The sequence below is a fragment of the Rattus norvegicus genome (assembly GCF_036323735.1).
Source record: "Rattus norvegicus strain BN/NHsdMcwi chromosome Y unlocalized genomic scaffold, GRCr8 chrY_unlocalized_2, whole genome shotgun sequence".
In the NCBI taxonomy this organism is placed as follows: Eukaryota; Metazoa; Chordata; class Mammalia; order Rodentia; family Muridae; genus Rattus; species Rattus norvegicus.
This window is the reverse complement of record NW_026947378.1, coordinates 1641062-1666762: the sequence shown is the minus strand read 5'-3', so window position 1 is coordinate 1666762 and position 25701 is coordinate 1641062. Positions and strand designations below refer to the sequence as shown.

At 37.9% G+C, this 25701-nt stretch overlaps 1 long non-coding RNA gene across 1 annotated transcript; it reads left to right on the top strand.

Annotated features, from left to right (window-relative positions):
- The first annotated feature begins 6260 nt into the window (after positions 1-6260).
- On the top strand, positions 6261-14785 carry LOC134484625 (uncharacterized). Its single transcript, XR_010062143.1, has 3 exons — positions 6261-6792; positions 8075-8133; positions 11887-14785. It is a non-coding gene; the product is annotated as an uncharacterized LOC134484625 (long non-coding RNA).
- The last annotated feature ends 10916 nt before the right edge of the window (positions 14786-25701 follow it).

The following is a 25701-nucleotide window of genomic DNA, read 5'->3' as shown; positions in this document are numbered from 1 at the left end:
TCAATGTGTACTCAAAAATTCAGTTCTCCAATTCCATTTTCTGCAATGGTTTTGGCAACAAAGTGGGCCCAGCTCTAGAGTGAGTATAACAGTGTAAACATTGTGTACCTACTTCAAATGATAAACTCCCAAATCCTTAATTTATACAAAGATTACTAGACATCAATACTGCAAAAGATCACATGGACTATAGAATTCAGTTCTCTATTCCCATTTGATATCAGTACTACAATAGCAACCTTAATGTATTCCTGTGCAGGACTTGAGGGTTGGATGTTTTACCATGATTCTTTGTTAAGGCCAAACATAAGATAATGGAGGATGAGCAGGGAGAAGAACGGCTAGAGGACCAGTGAAACCTCATCTTCCATAGGTTCAAAAGAACAGGAGGGAGTCTATTTGACATTGTCATTTGTGGATTCTACATTCTTGACCTAGCTGCTCAGAATCCAAATTAAAATTCCACATGATGTCACAGCTGTAGGAACCAACAAATTATATATATATATATATATATATATATATATATATATATATATATATAAACCAATATTCAAAGACTATACATGGGTAGACCTCGGACTCAATTGCATCTGTAGCAGAGGATGACCTGTTTGGGTCCCAATGGAAAGAGAGGCCCTTGGTCCTCCCTAGTTTTGATCCCAGTTAACGGGAATGTGAAGGCGCTGTAAGTGAGCCTATAGAAGAAGGAGAGTGGGACCGATTAGGGATCTTATGGGCAAGAAATAGGGAAAAGAAATAATATTTTAAATGTAAATATATAAATATCCAATTAAAAGAGCAATATAATTTGTTAAAAAATGATAAAAAATGAAAGAAATAAAAGAAGAGAATCTGCCAGCTAATTAGAACTATTCATTCAGAAATCTAAAGTGTCGTTGTCAGGGAATGGTAGAGTAATACTAGTGGAAAGACTGAGATGATGAAATCTCAGGTAGAAGCACTTGTCTCTTCCAGATATCAGTGACAGACACAAACTGCACTATAGGAATCCAAAGCATGAATGAGTTTACTCTGAGCTCAGGACACAATTCTTGTCTTTCTCTTCTTCCTAAGGAACTTTTCCTCCTGGCCCAAAAGGACAAAGGCCATGAGCTCTCAGAAAAACAACTTTGCCCTTTCCAACACTTGGCTTTTGGGATATGGAAATTAATGATATAAACTATCTGACTTTCAAGAAAAATAACAACAAGGGAAGTCCAGATGCTTCTGAGAGGCTCCCTGCTCCATATTCCTATATGTGGAAGGGTCAGATAAAGGCTTTCTCTTCAGTTATCTCACTCAATGCCTACCCATGTCTCACTGAGCTATCCCATAAACCACATCTTCCTTCCTTTCTTTATACAAGACAGAAGGCCAGCTTCCTTTGCCCATCTCTTATCTCTTCATTCTCTTTGTTCTCCTTCTCAAATGGCTGTTTACTCTGAATTTGAGGCCAATTAGTAAACCGTAGAGGTATTGAAGGAATATCTGAGAGGCAGTTGCAGTCACAATAGCACTTGTGACATCACAGAAGAAGCTAGGGCTCTCCAGGTTACAAGAGATTTTTCAGGGAGGGCCTAATGATCATGTTACTGAGAACTGCCATGGCCTACCTGCTGAACAGATTTCCTTACATTGACCAGATTTGGAGATGCCCTTTCCTGGAGTGTTTCCTGTGACATAGTGGAAACCTTTACATGCTACATCTCTCTAAGCTAGGGACTTCTCTCTGCTTCATTAGTGGTTACATGCTCTGAATGGAGAAGTTCGTCAGGGGCTTGGCAAGGTTAGAAAAGTAATAGGAACAAGGAGTGAAGGAGATTCTTCTGGTGAATAATTTTATTCCCCGGTCCAATCCTGTGACATTCAGTTCTATTCCCTAGGTTTCCTCAGTTTTCCATGTGCCAGTATTTTCCCTACAGACCTTTAATTGAGTGAACATTGTTTTGCATTATCTGATTGTACATTCATTGACAGGGGACATTATATATATTCCTGCATGTGTACTCAAAATTTCATTTTTCCAATTCCCTTTTTTTTTTTGCAATGAATTCGGCAACAAACTTGGCCTGGCTATTGAGTCAATATAGTAGTGGAAATATTCGTACATAATTCTAATGATCAACACACAAATCCTTATTTTATCCAAAAATTACCAAACATCAATAAAACAAAGGACCATATTGACTATAAATTCCGACCTCTAGTCACATTTGATATCTTTACCACACTATCTACCTTCCTGTGTTCCCATGGCCAGACTTGAAGGTTTTAGATATTTTACCATGATTCTTTCTTAAAGCCAAATATAAGAAACAGGAGGATTGGCAGGGTTAAGAAAGCTTGAGGAACAGTGAAACCTGAACTTCAAGTACAGGAGAGAGTCTATTTAACATTGTCATTGTAAACTCTACATTCTTGACCTAGTTGCACAGAATCCATGTTAACATTCCACCAAAAAGCTGTTGGCACCAAAAGTGTGTGTGTGTATATATATATATATATATATATGTATATATGTATATATGTATATATGTATATATATCTGTCACCAATTATAATTGATGAAGCTAAGAAGTGCATTCTGCCAGAAAACTGATATAGCTATGTTGTGAGAGACACAGCTAGAGCATGTCAAATGCAAAAGTGTATGCTATTGGTAAATCTGTGAACTGAAAATGGACGTCTTGTTGGTAGATTTTGAGAAAGGCTAACAAGAGCTGAGGGGACTTTCAACACCATAAGAACAACATTGCTAATGAATCAAAGTTTTCTGGTATGAGACTAATATTGAAAGACTAAACGTGAACAGACCTATGTCTCCAACTGCATATGTAGCAGAAAACGGCCTTGTTGGGCACCAATGGAAGAAGAACCACTTGATCCTCCCTTGGTTTGATTCACAGTTAAAGAGAATTAGAAGGGACAGTAAGGGAGTTATAGAAGAAGTGGAGAGGGACCAGTTAGTGATCTTATGGGAGGAAACTCTTAAAGGAAATAATATTATAAAGGTGAATATTGAAATATACATTAAAAAAACAAATAAAATTTGTAAAAAAAATAAAAAAAATATAAGAAATAAATGAAAAGAAAACTGCCAGCTAAACACAGCTGTTGACTGAGAAATCTAATGTGTCAATGTCAGGGAATGGTAGTCAGAGAAATAATATTGGAAATAGTGAGATGGTGAAGTCTCAATTAGAAGCACCTCTTACTCCCAGATATTTGCAACAAAGGGGGTAGAGCTATAGAGTGAACAGAACAGTGAAAATATTGTGTGCCTACTTCAAATAATGAACTCTAAATGCATATTTAATCCAAAAATTATGAGACATCTGTAAAGCAAAGGACAACATGGACTTTAGAAAGCAGATCTGTAGTCCCAATAGATATAAGTTCTATAAATCTACCTTTGGTTTTCCCAGGGCCAGACTTGAGGTTTTTGTATATTTTATCATGGTTCTTTCTTCAGACAAAACATAAGATTCATTTGGATGGGCAGGGAGAGGAATGACTTGAGGTACAGTTAAACCTCAACTTCAATATGTTCATAAGAACAGGATGGAGTTTATTTGGCATTGTCATTTGTGGATTCTACATTCTTGAACTACTTGCTCAGAATCCATGCTAAAATTCTACTTAACCTCATTGCTGTAGGAGACACTATATATATATATATATATATATATATATATATATATATATATCACCAAAACTAGATATGATTGATGAATGAAGTACATGCTTCCAGGTACCGGATATAGATCTTTCCTGGGAGACACAGCTAAACTTATCAAATATAGAAGTTAATGCTAGTGGCAAACTAGTTTACTGACAACTGATCTGTTGAGATTTTGAGAAAGGATTACAAATGCTGTGTAAGTGAGGGTTCTGAAGGTACCTGGAAGAGAATGTGGGACAAAGGACGCAAGAAGGATGCCAAGACAAGAGCCTGAAAAAGGCATCTATTTTATTTTTCTCCAAGGCTGAATTTATAACATCACAGGGGTTACAGAGGGAGGGGGAAGTAGGAAACATTTACGCAGGGCAAGAACACAGGATTCATTTGGTTATGGAACTGATGTTGAAAGGACGTCAGAAAGTTCACAGGTTTGTCGTATTATTAATCAGCAGGACAACATTATCATATTATTATTTTTCTTGACCACCAGATTTGTATTAGTCTTCTTCAGCTGGCTGGGGATTTTTCATGAACCTAGTTAATTGTTAACTAGGTTAACATGAACCGATTGTTAATTCTAACAATAATAATGACATCTACACAATGGAGGGCTTCAAGGGCATTGCAATGGGTTTCTAGAGGGTCCTCTAGATTCCTTTCTCCTCCTAGAGCACCCTCTAGGGCCTATGGCCTGTGAAAACTAGCAAGTCGTCCTGTCACAGCCGTAAGCCCCTAACAGGACCAATAGCGACTACCAAGTGGACTCTCAATCCTCTCCAGTGGTGACTCAAACACTTCAGCCATCAGAGGCAGACAACACAAGTCAACATGAAACAAAAACCAGACATGACACAGAGACAAAACAGAAAGTAACACAGAACACAAAACACAGATTTGCTTGAGCTTACCTCTGATCTCTTCGCCAATTGTGGTCTGGAGGGAACAGAGTTCCCTGTGATGGACCAAAATGTTGTAAGACCTCATAGTGGACCACTTCTGGAGCACAATCACGGAGCACAGATTGACAAAGTGACCACTGCAGTAGCATGAGGGTATAAGGTTTTAAATCCACATATGTGAGGTTGCTCATCCATACAAGGAGAGCCAACCTTGTACCCATAAACCACACAACTTTTATTCATTACAGGGGGTAGACTTCAGTAAAAGGGTTATCCCATCCATTAAACAATCACTAACTCTGTACTATCTTTTGAATCAGTTGTTCCCTCCTGGGGGAACTATGGACAAATATTTTTACAAAATCTAAGATTTTTTTTTAAATTTTAACCCTATTTGTGTCCTGAGTGACTCCCTGAGACATGTCACAAAAGATGACTGTAGAATGCTTGTTCCATCACTCAGCAAAAGCTCTGGGATGGGACGGGGGTGGGAGCAAAAGCTCCAAGGGGGAACGAAGGCTTCCACAAACAAAAAGACAGACCAGCCTATTCACAGTGATAGACGTTCTCCTCAAGAACATCTTCAAAGAGCTGCACATTGGTAGCCATTTGTAAGTGAGAGGTCTGAGGGTGCCAGGAATAGAATTGGGGACAAGGGTCGCAAAGAAGGACGTTAAGATAGGAGTCTGATCAAGGCAAAAATTTTATTTTCCTCCAAGGATGAATTTATACCATAACAGGGGTAACAGAGGGAGGGGAGAAGTAAGAAACATTTACTCAGGCCAAAGATACAGTATTGGTGTGGTCAGGGAGTCAGCTGATGTTGACATAATATCAGAAATGTCACAGGTATGTCATATTATTAGTCAGCAGGACAACTTTGAAATATTATTATTTTTCTTGACCACCAGATGTGTATTAGTATTCTGCAGCTGGGTGGGGATTTTCCATGAAAATAGTCATACTTAATTCTAACCATAATAATAACATAAACATTGGAGGACGGCAAGGACATCGCTCCAAAAAAATTGAAGGGGCTTTCAACTCCATACTAAAAGCAATTCCAAAGAAACAGAGATTTCTGGTACTAATCCAATATTCTGTGCATGGACAGAACTATGGCTCCAATATCATATGTTACAGAGGATGGCCCTATTGTGCACCAATGGAAGGAGAAGAACTTTGTCCTTCCCAGGTTTGACTCCCAGTTCAAAGAATGTCAAGGTGCAGTAAGGGAGGTTATAGAAGAAGGGTAGTGGGACCAGTTAGGGGTCTTATTGACAGGAAACTGTGAAAGAAAATAACATTTGAAATGTTAATATAGAAATATCCAATTAAATAAGCAATAAAATTTGCTAAAAAATGAAAAAAATGGAAGAAATAAAAGAAAAGAAACTGCTAGCATATCTCACCTATTGACTCAGAAATGTAAAGGGTCACTGTAAGGAAATGGTAGTTAGAGTCATACTACTGAAAGACTGAGATGATGAAATCTCAAGTAGAAGAACTTCTCTATCCCAGATATCAGTGTCAGACACAAACAGCACTATAGGGATCCAAAGCCTGAAGGAGTTTACTCTGAGCTGAAAATACAATACTTGTTCATCCCTTCTTCCTCAGGACCTTTATCTTCATGACAAAAAGAATAAAAGTCATGAGCTCTCAGGAAACAACTGTGCCCTTCCCAATATTGGCTTGTGGAATAAAGAAATGAATGATATAAACACTCTGACTTCCAGGAACCATAAGAACAGGGAAGTCCAGATGCTTCTGAGAGGCTCCCATCTCCTGATTCCCATATGTGGAAGACTCAGATCAAGGCTGTCTCTTCAGGGAACCCACTAAAAACCTACCCAGGACTAATTTAGCTCTCCAATGGACCACGTATTTCTTCCTTTTTTAACACCAAGACAGAAGGGCATCTTCCTTCTTTCCACCTCTGATCTCTTCATCCTCCTTTTCTCCCTCAAAAATGGCTGTTCACTCTGAATTAAAGGCCAATTAGTAAGCCCTAGAGGTACTGAAGGAATATCTAAGAAGCAAGTGCTGTCACAACAACACTTATGACCTCACAGAAGGAGCTAGAGCTCTCAAGGTTACAAGAGATTTTTCAGGGAGGGACTAATGATGGTGTCACTGAGAACCTCCATATCCTACCTGCTGAACAGCTTTGCTTTCATTGACCAATTTTGAGAGAGCCTTTTCCAGGTGAGTCTTTTGTGACACAGTGGAAACCTTTACATACTATATCTCTCTAAATCTAGAGACTTCTCTTGTCTTCAATAGTGGTTACTTACTCTGAATGGAGAAAGTTGGTCAGGGGCTTGGCATGGGTAGAAATGATTTAGGAAAATAAAGTATAGGAGATTTTTCTAGATAATATTTTTATTCCGAGGTTCATTCCTGTGACATACAGTTCAATTTTCTAGGTTTTCTCTTTTTCCCGACAGGCAGTATTTTCCGTATAGACCATTAATTTATTGAATATTATATTACACAAATGTGATCATGTTCTAGTTTTATTTTCTTGCATAGTGCTGAAAAAATGATACCCAATACTGTATTAGAACAAATATTACATAGTACACCTAAAGAAATCAAATTCCTCCCAAGGCCAACGTAACATCATAAGTAATCAATTTCAATTTACAGAGAAATGTTTAAATATTGTATTATTTATCTTTAACAGTACTCAAGAATCTTTAAAAAAACAGAAATCTAAATATCTGTATAAAAATGTCATATCTGCTTTAAATGATCAGAATGCACATCTGTGATTGGCAATCCTTATTAAAACCTATCAGGAACTGAGGCTAAACCTGGGACAGAAATCAGTCATCAACAGTTCAGCCTTTGTGACAGTCACACCATTATCCTGTGCCGCCATTGTTCTTGATCCCTGACCTTAAAACGTCCCAGCCTTTCCAAACCTCAAACTGTTACATAAATTTTTTGTTACCTCAGAGTCAGTAGGGACAACATCTTAGTCAGCTTCACAAGCAATTTACTATTCCAAATGTGTTTTAAGGTTGGCGGTCGTCGCTGACCATTCTACATTTCCTCGGGCAATGATGGAAGCACTGATCTGCCCCAGAGGCAAATCCTAAAAGATCTTGACCACTGTTATTGCAAATACCAATGGTGCTGCCCTCTGAGTGGTGTGAAGCTCCATGAGGATTTTCATGCACTTCTTAGATTAAGAGAGATATTAGTGCAAAAACCGAGTGACACTCTGCATGAAGTCCTCGTTGGGTTCCTGACTCTCCAAGGTCCAACGGGACTGGGGGGAAGAGTGGGCCATACTGCAGGAGTTCTAAAGCTGTGCGCCATTCCTCCTTCACAGGCCTTGGCCATACTCCATTTCAGAACAAAATTTGAACCATGCTTTTAACCTGGATAGAATTTCAAATACTATACTGAGTAGGAAGTGTGGGCATCCTTACATTGTCCTTAACTTTAATGGAATTTCTTTATGTTTCTTTCCATTTAGGTTGATGTTGCGTGCTGGCTTGCTGTCCATTGCTTCTATTTTGTTTCTGCATAGGACTGGTATCACTGATCTCTCTGATGCTTTTAACATGAAGGGGGGGTTGGAATATTTTTGCAAGCTTTTTCAGCACCTAATGAGATTATTATGTGATTTTTTTTCTTTCAGTCTCATTATATAGTAGATTATATTGATGAATTTTAAGAAATTGAACCGTCCCTGACTCCCACTAGATATTAATAATTACATAGCATAACCAACAGAAGGGATCTCATATTCTCACGCATACTCTTACAGCTCTCCAAAAAAAAACAAAAACAAAAACATGCAAACAAAAAAATCATGCACCCTACAGAACAGATCTAATACTCACAAAAACACTCAAACATCCCAATCGAAAAAACAAAAACCAAAAAACATGCAAGCAAAGAAAAATCACTGCTCCTGTAACATCAAAATAGCATGAACTAAATATCACTTCTCATTAATACCTTTAAGCATTAATGGCCTCTACTCAGCAGTAAAAGGACACAGGCTAATACAGTGGATTTAAAAACAGGATCCATCCTTCTTTTGCACTCAAGTAACACAATCTAGCAACCGAGATAGACACAACCTCAGACTAAGGAATCGGCAAATTTTCCAAGCAAATGGACACAAGAAACAAGATGGTGTAGCCATTCTAACATCCGGCAAATCAGACTTTCAACCAAAAGTAATCAAAAGAGATGGGGAAGGACAATTCTTATGCTTCAGAAGAAAAATCCACCAAAATGTCATCTCAGTTCTGGATGTCTATGTGTCAAAGACAAAAGCAGCAACATTGGTGAGAGAAATATTCCTGAAGCTTAAATATCACATTGAACCTCAAATATTAATAGTGGGGAACATCAATGTCCCACTCTCACCAAGGACAGGACATTGAGACAGAAACTAAAAAATATAAATGATGTAACTAATACGGGGTTCAATTAGATTGACCTCAATGATATCTACAGAATAGTTTACTCGAACACAAAAGTACACTCTTTCTTTTCAGTAACTCATGGAACCTTATCATAAACTGACCATGTTCTCCCACTCTAAACAAGCCAGAACAGATACAGAAAGACTGTGCTAACCATTGGATCTTTTCAGATCACCACGGATTAAAACTGGACTTCAACAATAAGAAAAAGTGTATGAACTCATTGAAATTAAATAGCTCGCAACTGAAAAACAACCAGTTCCGAGAAGACATGAAAAACAAAAAGGGTTCCTAGAATTTAATGAAAATGAAGGCACAGCTTCTTCAAACTTAAGGGACATAAGGAAAGTAGTGCTAAGAGGAACTTGCATATTCAGCACTGGGCACTTTCATAAAGAAACCGGAGAGACCACACACTAGCAACTTCACAGCACACCCTAAATCTCTAAAATAAAAAGAAGCAAATACATATTAAAGGAGGAGACAGCAAGAAATGATCAGACTCGGGGTGAAAGTGATCCATCAGAAACAAAGAGAATACAAAGATCAAAAAAAAAAAAAAAAAACCAAGAGTTGGTTCCTTGGAACATCAACCTGACAGACAAACACACAGACAGATAATCTAATAGGTTGAGAGAAATCATCCAAATAACAAAAACAGAATTGAACCAGGGAGCCGTATCAATGGACACTGATGAAAGTCACAGAATCTTTAGGTCTCACTTCAATTACCTGCTGTCTCAAAAATTAGAAGCTCTGAACAAAGTGAATGATTGTGTAGACTGATTACACTGATCACTGGTAAATTCTGGTAGGATAAACTATGTAAATAGCTCTATAACAACTAAAGAGACACAAACAGTAATTAAGTTTACCCACTGAAACAGCCCCAGGGCCAGATTGTTTGAGTACAGACTCCTACCAGATTTTCAAAGAATTCTCAACCTACTCCAAAAACAGAAACAGGAGGAAAATAGCCAAACTGATTCCATGTCACCACTGTCACCCTGACACCTAAATCACAAACGACTCAACAAAAGAAGAATTTCAGACGAATTTCCCTTACGAACATTGGTGGAAAAATTACTAGGTAAAATGTTCCAAAATAATATCCAAGGGCATATCAAAACCGCCATTCAGTGCCATCATGTAGGCTTCCTCTTGAGGTTGCGGGAGTGGATCAATCTAGGAAAACCCATCAAAGTGATCCACCATATAAGCAAACAAAACTGAAAAAAAATATTCTACCCTCAGGATTTCCCATTAACATGCGAGCTCACTTGGAGTTAACTTTGTGGATGTTGCATAGCATGCAGTATATTTATGTGTGTGTGTGTATATACATATATATAATATTATATAATAAATTAATATATTAAATTATTATATACTAACATTATAATAATATAAGTAATATTAATATACTATATTAACATTTTAAATTGTTATATATCAATGTTATGCTAATATATAATAAATATTACTCTAGTATATTAATATATTGAATTATATTATTATAATAAATAATAAATAAAGATATAGTACATTAATATATTAAATTATTAAATATTTATATCATGATTCAATATAATTAATATTTATATATTATGTTAGTATATTAAATTATTATATAGTAATAATACTATACCTCTCTTACCCTATTCTGACTCTCTACCTAACCCCATCCTCCACCCTCCATTATCAAATTTCCTCTCTGGCTCCCTGTCATAGGCTCTAGCATTTACTGAACAATTAAAATAGACAGAAGGTTCATATGCGATCTCCTTAATACATGATAGAGGTCTAGTTAGAGGCATCCTCCTTTGAGGAAGCTGATAAATATAAGGATACAAATACCGTTTGCCGGGGAAGATCAAAACTGAATAATGACATTGCATATCTATTCAGTGGATTCTGAAAGAACGAGGAATATTCTTCCTATAGACCTAGCTGTACTACTCCTGGCCTTATGTCTGAAAAGACATCTGCCATACCGCAAAGACACGTGCTCCATCATGTTCCTAGCTTCATTCTTCATAATGAGTAGAAAATAGAAATAACCGAGATGCCCCTCAATGAAAGAATGGCTACAGAATATGTGGTTCATTTACACTATGGAATACTACGCAGCTATGAAAAATAAGGACATTGTGAAGATGCGGTCAAGTAGATGGAATGGGAAAGTATTGTTCTGAATGAGGTAACTGAGACCCAAAATAACATGTACGTGATTAAATTTAAGTGATTAAAAGACGGTATTAGCCATAAAGTACAGAATTCACACGCTGCGATCTACAGAACCAAAGAGGCTAAACATGAAGAAAGATCCAAGAAAAATGCTTTGATTTCACTCAGAAGGAGGAATAAAATAATGAGAGGAGGCAGATGGAAGGAAAGGATTGGGTGGCTGAGGGGATGGGAAGGGATATGGGGTTTGAGAATCATTTCTTGGGAGAGGCGTGCAAAAGGGACAGAGAGCCAAGAGAATAAACTGAAATCAGTGACTGTCCAGGGTTGGTGCTATCTCTATGATTTGCCTGCAATCTGGGATGGGTGAGGCTACCCTGGCATCGATGAGGGTGACTTTAGCTGAGACTCGTAGCAATGGGGATACAGATACTGAAATGTTCACTTTCCGTAGCCACGGAGGACCTATGGTGGAAGGTTAAGGACACAAACCACCCCCAAAATTTTGACCCAGAAATTGCCCCCTCTATAAGAAACACAGGGACAGAGATGGAAGAGGAAATGAGGGAATGGTCAAAGGATAAGTGGCCGGATGTGAGACTTATCCTATGGGCAGACGGCAAACCCTGACATTATTAATGGTCTTTTCTTGTGTTTGCAGACAGGAGGGTAGCATTATTTTCCTCTGGAAGGCACAATGGAGCAGCCGACTGAAACAGCTGCACAGATGCACGGCCAAACATTGGATGGAGCTCAGTGAGTTCCACTGGAGAGCTGAGGGAAGGGCTGGAGAAGCAGAGGAGCTTAACGGGTTTCACGATATTCCATGACAAAACCAAATTTACACAGTATCGTTCCACATATCCAGTCCTACAAAGGATAATCAATGGCAAAGTCCAACACATTGTGGCAAGTAAAACCATAGATAAAGAAAGAAGTTAAACTTTTCTCAACAAAACAGAGAAGAGAAGCACACAAACATAAACTAACTTCAAATTATGAAAAAACAGAAAGCAACCATCACTATTCCTAAATATCTCTAAACATCAAAGAACACAATTGCCCCCTAAAAAGACACAAATTAGCAAACTGGATATGGAATGAGGACCCAGCATTTTGCACTACAGGGAACACAGCTCAGAGAAAAAGACAGACATTACATCAGACTCCATATTTACACAATGTATGGAGAAGAGTAAATATCCCCTTTCTCCACAGGGGACTCTAGGTCATACTGTCCAAAAGGAGAGGCTCCAAAATTTTCACATGTACATCAGAGAAGCTAGAATTTTCCAAAACTAAGCAGGATTCTCTGAGTAGTACTCTATCTCATTAAGAGACGGTGGGACAAGAAACATCTACTAAAGGAATTCTACCCACAGCCACATCTTAGAAACGGCTGGTTGATGTGACACATATAAAAAAGATTTTCTTGGACATATTCCATCTGTAGAGAACATTATGGATCCAACTGTATGTGAACCAGGAGTGGTGGAACATGAAATGCAAACACTAGTGGCTGTAGCATCCTTGATATCTGAGGAAATTGATTCCTTGTTTTCCATTTGTGCAAAAGAATGCATATGACCTCTGCAGGTTTCACGGGGACTATTTGAACTTCCTTATCTCCTCAAGATCAGGCCATCTTCCCCAAATACAGAAGATGCTACGCACTCTTCCAAATATGAACAAATGGTTGCCAGTCCTTTTTTATACCCAAAATCGGGCCCAAAACATCTGCAAAGTACATCAAAGACTTTGGATTTTACCTTATATTCTGAAGGGGTCTTGGACCCTGTTTTGCCTACCAGTCAGGCTTTGGAACCTGCCACTTCTACACAGAACTCTATTTCCACTTCTCCAGCAGAAGAAATATTTTTTTGGAACTTCCTCAATTACACAAAAATATCTAGAAACATCCATATCTGATCATGAGGCTCTGAGCCCTCTCACATATGTCCATGATGCTCTAGGAGAGGTCACATCTTCTGAGGTAGTTCTAATACCTACCCCCCATTCTGATATCACAGTCAGCATTTCTACACATATACACAGTACATTAAGACCTTCCTCATCTGAGAAGGATGTCTTAGGATCTACTGCATCTGAAAAACATGCTTTACAACTATCTCCATTTACCCAAGTAGATTTATTTCACATGTCCACTCTGGGGAGAAATAGTCAACATTCTCCCTCTACCAAATTGGACCACAGGCATCCAGTTTCTAGAAACAAAGGGTTAAGATTTGAACCTTCTGATGGACTCTTGAGAAATTTCTCCTCTAAGGAACAGTTTCAACATTACCCCTTCTGCCAAAAGGGATCCTTTGCCATCTTCTGCTGCCAAAGAGACACCAAAAGCTAGAATATTCCTCACGTGAGTCCCACACGTTCTCCATCTGTCCAAAGGGTCTTGAAATTTTCCAAAAATGATGAAGGAATTGTGAAAATCTGCCAATCCTTACAAGGGCATGCTGGATATACCATATTGTCCCAGGATGCTCAAGTACCTCCGCCTTCTACCAAAAAGGCATGTTCACCAATCTGCCCTAGGGTTTCAGGGAATTTCTTCACCCCTCTCTAGGGTTCCAGAAAGTGTTCTCCATCCTCAAAGTAATTTGTCATTGTGAAAATTATACTCCAAAATACAATAACACTTTTTATATTTCCAAAGGTATGATGGAAAGTCCACATCGAAAAAAATCATTTAGACCTTGTGCTATTAGCCCAAGTATATCAGAAAAATTCCATGTCCTCTAAAGCATCAAAAAAATCAATCTGGTTCTATGACTCTTCCTGGGAAAAATTTACCATCAGCAAAAGCATCCCCAGGACCATCAAAATCTAAAAAGGGGTATCTAGAATATTTATCATCTGCCCAAAGGTCTTTAGGATGTTCAGCAACTTCTCCATGAGCTTGGTTAACCCATAGAACAAAAGAACTAAAGCCATCTTCCCAGGGTGTTTTCACAAGAACCACATAGTTTTTCTTTTCTTTTATGCAAAGACATAAGGCCAGCTTCCTTCTCCCCATCTCTATTCTCTTTACCCTCTTTCTTCTCCCTCCCAAATGGCTGTTTACTCTAAATTAGAGGCCAATTAGTAAACCCTAGAGGTACTGAAGGAATATCCGAGAGACAGTTGCTGTCAGGACAATGCTAGAAACATCACAGAACCAGTTAGGGCTCTCCAGGATACAAGAATATTTAAGGCAGGACCCAATGATGATGTCAGTGAGAACTTCCATGGCCTACCTGTTAAACAGCTTTCCTTACATTGACCAATTTCGAGGGTGTCTTTTCCATGACTGTCTCCTGTGACACAGTGGAAACCTTTACATACTACATCTCTCCAATGCTAAGTACTTCTATTGTTTCATTAGGGGTTACATTCTCTGAATGGAGAAAGTTAGTTAGGGGCTTGGCATGGGAAGAAAAGATCTAGGAACATGGAGTGGAGGAGATTCTTCTGGATAATAATTTTATTCCCAGGTCCATTCCTGTGACATACACTTCAATTTCCTAGGTTTTCTCTGTATCTCCAAAGCAAGTATTTTCCCTACCGACCTTCAATTGAATAAATATTGTATTAACTATTTTGTCTACATTCCTTGAGAGGGGACGTTATACATATTCCTGAATGTGTACTCAAAAATTCTGTTTTCCAATTCAATATTGGCAATGACTTTGTCAACAAAGGGGGCAGAGCTAGAGAGTGAGTATAAGAGTGTAAATACTGTGTACCTTCTTCAAATGATAAACTCCCAAACACTTATTTTATCCAAAAATTTCCAGACATCATTAAAGCAAAGGAAAGCATGGACTATAGAATTTGGTTCCCTTGTCCCATTTGATATCAGTTCTGCATTATCTACCTTACTATGTTCCCATGACAAGATTTGAAGGTTTTTTGATGTTTTACCCTGATCCTTTCTTCAGGCCAAACATAAGATTCAGGAGGATGTGCAGGATGAGGAATAGAGTGTGGTCCAGTGAAACCTCAGCTTCATTAGGTTCATAAGAACAGGAGAGAGTCTATATAGAACTGTCATTTGTGGATTCTACTTTCTTGATCTTGTATCCCAGAATCCATGTTAAAATTCCATCTAACTTCGTAGCTATAATTTACATATATATATATATATATATATGTACATATATATATGTGTGTGTGTATATACATATAAATGTGTGTATATAGATGATATAGATATATATTTGTATATATAGATGATATGTAGATATATAGATATATAGATAAACAGATATACAGATATAGATATGTAGATATATAGTTTTATAGATATATGGATATATAGAAATATAGATATACAGATTATAGATATGGATATAGATATAGATATAGATAGATATATTAGCCACCAAAATAGATAAGATGGATGAATCTTAGAATTGCATGATTAGAAGAAACAAATATAGGTCTTTCCTGAGAGACATAGTTAGAGCATGTCAAATACAGAAATGAATGTTAGTGGCAAACCAGTAAACTGAAAACCCATTTGTTGTTGGTAGATTTTGTGAAGGGTTACAACAGCTGAAGGACCTTTTAATCCTATAAGGAAAACCATGCCATCGAACCAGAGTTTTCTGGTTGTATACAAATATTGAAAGATTGTACATGGATAGAACTATGGCTCCCACTTCATATGTAGTGGAGAATGGTTTTGTTTTGCACCAATGGAAGGAGATGCCCTTGGTCTAAACTAGGTTTTATTACCAATTCAAGGGAATTTCAAAGAGCAATAAGAGGGATTATACAAGACGGGTAGGGGGACTGGTTAGGGATCTTATGGACAGGAAACTGGGAAAGGCAAACATATTTGAAATGTAAATATGGAAAATCAAATTAAAAAAGCAAAAAAAAATCTTGCTAAAAATAATAAATATTAAATAAGTTAAAGATAAGAAAACTGCCTTCTAATCATACATATTGAATGAGAAATTTAAAGGGTCACAATCAGGCAATGGCAGTCAGAGTAATCCTAGTGAAAAGACTGATATGATGTACTATAAACATGTCAAACTCCCAAATACCAGTATCAGACACAAACTGCACCATAGGTAATCCAATAATTAAGGAGTTTACTCTGAGCTGAGGACACAATAATTTTCTTTCAATTCTTCTTTAGGACCCTTTTCTTTTGGGCAAAAAAATAAAAGGCATGAGCTCTAAGGAAAAGGACAGTGCCCTACTCAACACCTGGCTTTTGTGATAAATATATTAATGATATAAACTCTCTGAGCTCAAGGAATCACTAGAAGCAGGAAAGTCCAGTTAGTTTTGACAGGTTCTAAGCTCCTGAACCCATGTGTGGAAGGATCAGATCAGTTGTATCTCTTCAACGTACGTACTCAACTCCTACCAAAGACTCAGTGAGATTTCCCAGGGTCGACATATTTCTTCCTTTTTCTTATACCAAGACAGAAGGCCATATTCTTTCTCCCCATCTCTGAGCTTTTCATCCTCTTTGTTCTCACTCCCAAAATGCTGTTTGCTCTGAACTAGAGGCCAATTACTAAATCCTATAGGTACTGAAGGAATATACGAGAGGCATTGCAGACATGACAACATGATATTACAGGAGAAACTAGGGATGTCCAGGATACAAGAGATTTTTTCATGGAGGGCCTAATGATGATATAACTGAGAATTTCCATGGCCTACCTCTAAAGAGCTTTCTTTACATTGAGCAGTTTCGAGAGTGCCGTTTCCAGGTATGTCTCCTGTGACACAGGGGAAAACTTTATTACTCCATCTCTATAAAGCTAGAGACTTCTCTTTTCTTCCATAGTGGTTACATGCTCTGAATGTAGAAAGTTAGTCAGGGTCCTGGTATGGGTAGAAATGATCTGGGAACTTGGAGAGGAGGACTTAATTCCAGGTCCATTCCTGTGATACACTGTTCAATTTTCTAGTTTTCTCTGCCTTGTATAGCCCAGTATATTCCCTACAGACCTTTAGGTGATTGAATATTGTATTTCACTTATCATTTGTACATTCCTTGATAGGGGACTTTATAAATATTCCTGAATGTGTACTCAAAAATCCTGTTTTACTATGCCATTTTCTGCAATGATTTTGGCAATGACGTGGGCCCAGCTATAGAGTGAGTATATCAGTGCAAATACTGTCTACCTATTTCAAATGATAAAGTCCCAAATCCTTATTTTATCCAAAGAGTACCAGACATCAATAAAGCAAACGTCCACATGGACTATACATTTCTGTTCTCTAGTCATATTTGATATCGGTACCACACGATCTACCTTACTGTGTTCCCATGGCCAGACTTGAAGGCTGTAGATGTGTTATCATGATTCTTTCTTAAGGCAAAATATAAGAAACAGGAGCATGGAGGAGTTTACTCTGAGCAAGAGACACAATACTTTTCCTTCCTTTCTTCTGTAGGTCCTTTTTCTTCTTGTGAAAAAGAATAAAGGTCATTTGCTCTCAGGAAAACAACAGTGCCCTTCCCATCACTTGGGTTTTGCAATAAAGATATGAATGATATAAACTCTCTGAATTCCAGGAACCATAAGAACAGAGAAGTCCGGATGCTTCTGAGAGGACCCCAGTTCCTGATTCCCATATGTGGGACGCTCAGATCGATGCTATCTGTTAAGCAATACTACTCAAAACCTACCGAGGCATCACTGGGCTTACCCAAGCACACATATTTCTTCCTTTTTTTTTTTTTGACCAAGACAGAAGGGCAGCTTTCTTCTCCCCATTTCTGATCTCTTCATCCTCTTTGTTCTAACTCCCAGATGGCTGTTTACTTTGAATTAGATGCCAATTACTAAACCCTAGAGGTACTGAAGGAATACCTGAGAGGCAGATGCAGACTTGACAACACTAGAGACATCAAAAAAGAAGATAAAGCTCTCCAGGTTACAAGAGATTTTTCAGGCAGGGCCTAATGATGATGTCTCTGAGAACTGCCATGGCCTACCTGCTAAACAGCTTTCCTTACATTGATCAGATTTGAGGGTGCCCTTTCCTGTTATGTCTCCTGAGATTCAGTGGAAATCTTTATGTACTCCATCTCTCTAAAGCTAGACACTTCTCTTTGCTTTATTAGTGGATACATGCTCTGAATGGAAAAAGTTAGTCAAGGGCTTGGAATGGGTAGAAAAGATTTTGTAACATGGAGTGGAGGAGATTCTTCTGGATATTAACTTTATTCCCAGGTACAATCTTTGAAATACAGTACAATTTTGTAGGTTTTCTCTATTTCCCAAAGGCCAGTATTTTCCCTACTGACCTTCAATTGAATGAATATTGTATTTCACTTTCTTAATGTACATTTATCGATATGGGACTTAATATATATTGCTGAATGTGTACTCAAAAATTGTTTTCCAATTCCATTTTCTGCAAAGATTTTGGCAAGAAAGGTGGCCCAGTTATAGAATGAGTATAACAGTGTAAATATTGTGTAGCTACTTGAAATGATAAACTCCCAAGTCCTTATTTTATCCCAAAATTACCAGATATCAGTAAAGCGAAGGCCAACATGGACTATAGAATTAGGTTCTTTAGTCCCATTTGATATCTGTTCTGTGTTATCTACCTCACTGTTTTCCCATGGCCAGACTAGAGGGTTGTGGATGTTTTACCATGATTTTTTCTTGAGGAATAATAAGATAGAAGAGGAAGGACTGTGAGAGGAATGGCTTGAGGTCCACTGAAACCTCAAATTCAATAGGTTCATAAGAACAGGAGGGAATCTATTTGGCATTGTCCTTTGTGGATTCTACATTCTTGACTTAGTTACACAGAATCCATATGAAAATTCCCCCTACCCAAGCAGCAGAAGGAGCCACCTACATATATATCACCAAAACCTGATAAGATTGATGAATCTAAGAAGTGCTTTCTGCCAGGAACCAAATATAGATTTTTCCTCAGAAAAATAGCTAGAGCATATTATATACGGAAGTGACTGTATTCTTGTAAAACTATAAAAATAAAAAGTAAATTTTTGTTTTATCCTGCTAACTCTGGCACTGAAGTGTCTGAAATTCTCTGCTAGATATCTTGGCATAAACACCTTCCCAGTCCTCAGCTACACAGTGTTTCATGCCGTCACACACTCTCCCATACTCAAACCCTCACATAAAAAACACACAGCACAATAATCTTTGATTTAGTTGATTAGATATATTTGCCCACTTAAACACACCACGTAGGGTACTACCCATCCCTTATGAATATTAAAAACGACTTGTAAATACACAGAGCAGAATCTTAAATACACCTGCCATGGCTTCTCACTCTGTCATATTACAATCCTCTTTTTCCTCTAGTGTCCTCCTCTTCCTTCAAACATCTCTACTGATCATTCTTCCTTCTCCTCAAAAATTAACCCTACTTCTATCCTGTTCCTGCCACTCACTTATACTTTACACATTCAATGGGGAGGTAGTTCTTGTGAAGTAACCTGAGTTCTGAGTATACGACTATGCACCTGACTTTGGGGCAGTTGAATTTGCATCAAACACAGAAAACTGCAGGGAGAACCACAAAATGAACCCTAGTGGCAAACCAGTGAACTGAAAACGAACTTCTTGTTGGTAGATTTTGAGAAAGGATTAGAAGAGTTGAAGGTGCTTTCAAACCCATAAGAACAACAATGCCAATGAAACAGAGCTTTCTGGTAGTAGACCAATATTCAAACAATGAACATGAACAATCCTATGGCTCTTACTGCATATGTTGCAGAGGATGGCCCTGTTGGGTAATAATGGAAGGAGAACCCGTGGTTCTGCCTAGCTTTGCATCCCAGTTCAAGGGAATATCCAGGGGCAGTAAGGGTGGTTATAAGAGAAGTGTAGGAGGACCGGTAAGGGATCTTTCAGTCAGAAAACTGGGAATGGAAATATTTTAAATGAAAATTTAGATATATCCAATTAAAAAAGCAATAAAATTAGTTAAAAATTAAAAAAAATGAAAGACATGAAAGAAAAGAAATCTTCCAGCTATTCACACCTATTGACTCAGAATTTTAAGGGGTCACTGTCAGGGAATGGTAGTCAGAGTATTACTAGTTGAAAGACTTATATGATGAAGTCTCATCTAGAAGCACTTCTCCCTTCCAGCTATCAGTGCCAGACACAAACTGCATTATTAGAATACAATGCATGGAGGAATTTACTCTGTGCAGAAGACAAAATACTTGCCTTACCTTTTCTGTTAGGACCTTTTCCTTTTTGACAAAAGGATAAAAGCTATGAGCTCTCAGGAAAAACTAGAGTGCCCTTCCCAAAACCTGGCTTTTGGGATAAAGAAATGATTTATATAAACTAACTGACTCCCAAGAAAAATAACAAGCAGGGAAGTCCAGATGCTTCTGAGGGGCTCCCAGCTCCTGATTCCCATATGTGGAAAGCTCAGATCAAGGCTATCTCTTCAGTGAACCTACTCAACACCTACCCAAGACTCAAGGATCTTTCCCATTGACCACGTGTTTCTTCTTTTTATAACTAGACAGAAGGTCACCTTCTACACCCCATGTCTGATCACTTCATCCTCTATGTTTGCCCTCCCAAATGGCTATTTACAATGCATTAGATGCCAATTTGAAGACCCAAAGGTACTGAAGCAATATCTGATAGGCAGTTGCAGTCAGTACAACAATTGTGACATCACAGAAGAAGCGAGGTCTCTCCAGGATACAAGAGATTTTTCTGGGAGTCCTAATGATGATGTCACTGAGAACTGCCATGGCCTACCTGCTAAACAGCTTTCCTTACATTGAACAGATTTGGAGTGCAATTTCCAGGAGTTTCTCCTGTCTAACAGTGGAAACCTTTACATACTTCATCTCTTTAAAGCTAGAGATTTCTCTTTGCTTCATTAGAGGTTACATATTCTGAATGGACAAAGTTAGTCTGGGGCTTAACATGGCTTGAAACGAATTAGGAATATAGAGTGGAGGAGATAGTTCTAGATAATTTTTGTTTCCCAGGTTCATTCCTGTGATACACAGTTCATATCCCAGGTTTTCTCTATTTCCCAAAGGCCAGAATTTTGCCTACAGACCTTAATTGAATGAATATTGTATTTCACTTTCTCATTGTACATTCAATGATAAGATACTTTATTAATATTCCTGTATGTGTACTCAAAACTTCTGTGTCCAATTTAATTTTCAAAAAAGCAAAGGACAAAACAACTATGGAATTCAGTTTCTAGTACTTTTTGATATCGGTACTACACGATCTACCTTTTTGTGTTCCCATTGCTAGACTTGAGGGTCATACATTTTACCATTATTTCTCTGAAGGCAAAACATAAGATACTGGAGGATGGGCAGAAAGAAGAATGGCTTGAGAGCAAGTGAAACCTCAACTTCAATTGGTTCATAAGAACAGGAGGGAGTTTATTTGGCACTGTCGTTTCTGAACTCTATATTCTTGACCTAGTTGCTCAGAATCCATGTTGCCTCCACCCAACCACATAGTTCTTGGAGCCACCTAAAGGAGGATATATGTATATGTATATGTGTATATATATATATATATATATATATATATATATATATATATATATATATCAGCCACCAAAACTAGATAAGATTGATGTCGCTAAAAAGTGCAATCTGCCAGCAACTGGACATAGATATTTCCTGAGAGACACAGGTAGATCATGTCAACTACAGAAGTTAATGCTAGAGCAAACCAGTGAACTGAAACAGACTTCTTGCTGGCAGATTTTGAGAAAGGATTACAAGAGGTGAAGGAGCTTAAAATCCCGTAAGAACAACAATGTCAATGAACCAGAGCTTTCTGATACTAGACCAATATTCAGTGAATGTACACAGACAGACCTATGGATCAAACTGCATGTGGCAGAGGATGGCCTTGTTCATCATGAATGGATGCCGAAGCTATTGGTCCTCTCTAGGTTTGTCTCCAGGTTCAAGGCATGTGAAGGCACAGTTGGGGGGGGTTAGAGAAGAAAGGGGAAGGATACGGGTAGGAACCTTTTGGGTAGGAAAATGGGAAATGAAATAACATTAAATGTAAATATAGAAATATCAAGTTAAAAAAAGCAATAAAATTGCTAAAACATAAAAAAATGAAAGAAATAAAAGAAGAAAAAACTGACAGCTAATCATACCTATTGACTCAGAAAAGTAAAGTGGTGGTCAGTGGAAATATTAGTGGGAAGACTGAGATGATGATGTGTCACCTAATAGCAATGCTGCTTCTCAGACTGCACTATAGATATGCAAACATGGAGGTGTTTATTCTGAGCTAGAGACACTATATCTGTCTCTACCTTTTTCCTTAGGACTTTTTTCTTCTTGTCAAAAAGAGTAAAGGCCATGAGCTGTCAGGAAAACAACTGTGCCCTTCACAACACTTGGCCTATTGAATAAAGAAATTAATGATATAAACTCTCTGACTTCCAGGAACAATAAAAACAGGCAAGTCGAGATGTTTCTGAGAGGCTCCCAACTCCTGATTCCCATATGTGGGAGGCTCAGATCAAGGCAGTCTCTTTGGCAATACCACTAAATCCCTACCAAGTACTCACTGAGCTGTTACAAGGACCACTTATTTCTTTTCTTTTTTTTATACCAAGACAGAAGGCCAGCTTCCTTTTTTCTTCCCATATCAGATCTTTTCATCCTCTTTGTTCTCCCTCCCAAAAGGCTGTTTACTCTGAATTAGAGGCCAATTAGTAAACCCTAGAGGTACTGAAGGAATATCTGAGAGGCAGTTGCAGACACAACAACACTTGTGACATCACAGGAGAAGATAGGGATCTCCTGGTTACAAGAGATTTTGGAGGGAGGGATTAATGATGATGTCACTGAGAACTGCCGTGGCCTACCTGCTAAACATCTTTCCTAACAGTGACCAGTTTTGAGAGTGCCTTTTCCAGAAGTGTCTCCTATGACACAGGGGAATGTTTTATGTACTCTATCCCTTTAAAGCTACAGACTTCTTTTTCCTACATTAGTGTTTTCATGCTTTGAATGGAGAAAGTTAGTCAGGCACATGGCATGGGTAGAAATGATCTAGGAACATGGGGTGGAGGAGTTTATTCTGGATAAGAATTTCATTTCCAGGTCCATTCCTGTGACATACACTCAATTTCCTAGGATTTCTCTGTTTCCCAAAGGCCATTATTTTCCCTACAGAACTTTAATTGATTGAGCATTGTATTTTATTTTCGTATTGTACTTTCCTTTATAGGAGAATTTATATATACATACATATATATATATATATATATATATATATATATATATATATATATACACACACACACACACATAGTTGTAGAAGACACCATATATATATATATATATATATATATATATATATATTCCTGAATGTGTACTCAATAATTCCGTTTTGCAATTTCATTTTTTGCAATAAATTAGCAACAAAGCGTGACCAGTTATAGAGTGAATATAACTGTCAATATTGTGTTCCTACTTCAAATAATACTCCCAAATCCTTATTTTATCCAAAAACTATGAGACATCAGTAAAGCACAGGCCATCATGTACTATAGAAGGCAGATCTCTACTCCTATTAGATATCAGTTTTATAACATGTACCTTCCTGTGTTCCCAGGGCCAGACAAAAGGGTTTAGGAGGTTTTACCACTATTCTTTCTCAGGTGAAACACAAGACTCAGAAGGATGGACAGAAAGAGGAAAGGCTTGATGTCCAGAGAAACCTCAACTTCAATAGGTCCATAATAACAGAAAGGAATTTGATTGGCATTTCTACATTTTTGACCTAGTTCTACAGAATCCATCCTAAAATTCCACCAAACCACATAGCTGTAGGAGCCACCAAATATATACATATATACATATATACATATATATATATATATACATACATACATATATTTATATATACATATATTTAGATAGTTATATATATATATATATATATATATATTTAGATATATAGATATATATATATATATAGGTATATATATATATAGATATGGATATAGATATAGATAAAGATATATAAATATAAATATATATAAAGATATACATAAAGATATAGATATAGATAACAAGAGACAGATATAGAGGTAGATAGATAGATGATAGATAGATAGATAGATAGATAGATAGATAGATAGATAGATAGATAGATAGATAGACAGATAGATCTGCCACAAAACTACATAAGATTGATGACGCTAAGAAGTGCATGCTGCCAGGAAATGGATATAGATCTTTCCTGAGAGACCCAGGTAGACCATGCCAATTACAGATGTGAAGGTTATTGGCACACCAGTGGAATGCAAACAAACCTCTTGTTTGTAAATTTGGAGAAAGGATTACCAGGACTGAATGGGCTTTCAAGCCCATAACAACAATGCCAACGACCCATAGCTTTCTGGTACTAAACCAATATTCAAAGACTGTACATGGACAAAACTATGGCTTCAAATGTATATGTAGTAGAGGATGGCTTTGTTGGATATCAATGGAAGGAGAGGCTCTTAGGCCTACCAAAGCTGGAACCCCCAGTGTAGGGGAATGTCACGGGTGCTGGGAAAGTGAGTGGTTGGTGAGGGGAACACCTTTATAGAAGAACTGGTTGGGGAAAGGATAGGAGTCTTATGACTGGAAAACTAGAAAAGTGAATAATATTTGAAATTAAACAAAATATTCCATTTTTATAAAAGGAAAAATAAAATTTTAACCAACTGAACAGCCAAAGAGGAATCTCAATCCCACTTGAAAGGGAGAAGAAATGAACCTCAGGAGGGAAGAGTGAGGGGCCTGTGTGAGAAAGGAGTCAGTAAGGGAGAGGGGAACATGTTCAAGTGTTGGTGGGGAGTTTGACTGAAGTCTTGAGTGCCAGCAGAATGAATGAAAAGAGTCAACCTCATGAACTAAAAGTTTGGAGGTGGGGGTGGCTCTAGAATATTCCAGAGACCTGAGATGTAAGAGACTATCAGGACTCAGTGAAATGTCCAGGAGTAGGTAGAGGGAACTTGTAGAGGCTAACTCCATGACGAAGAGAGCGCATCAAGTGAGGGATAAGGTTGCCATCCACAAATCAAAACTCTGACCCATATTTGTTGCTGTCTGAAAGAATTTAAGGGGCAAAACCAGAGAGGAGCCTGAGCAAAAGGAATTCCAGTGTCCCGCGATATCTGGGAACCAGATTAAGTAGAGGCCCCCAAGGCCTGACACTATTACTCATGCTTTGTCATGTTCACAAAACGGACCTGACATGACTGCATTAGCAAAGAAAAAACAAGCAGCTGAAAGAGTCAGATGCAGACATTTACACTCAGCCAATGAACACAAGCTGCTAAGCACTGTGGTTGAATTGGGGAAAAGCTGAGGAAGCTGAGTAGGGGAGCAATGCAGTCGGAGGACCAGCAGTGTTAACTAACCTGAACCTCAGTGATTTTTCAGACACTGAGCCATCAATGCGGCATCATGCACCAGCTA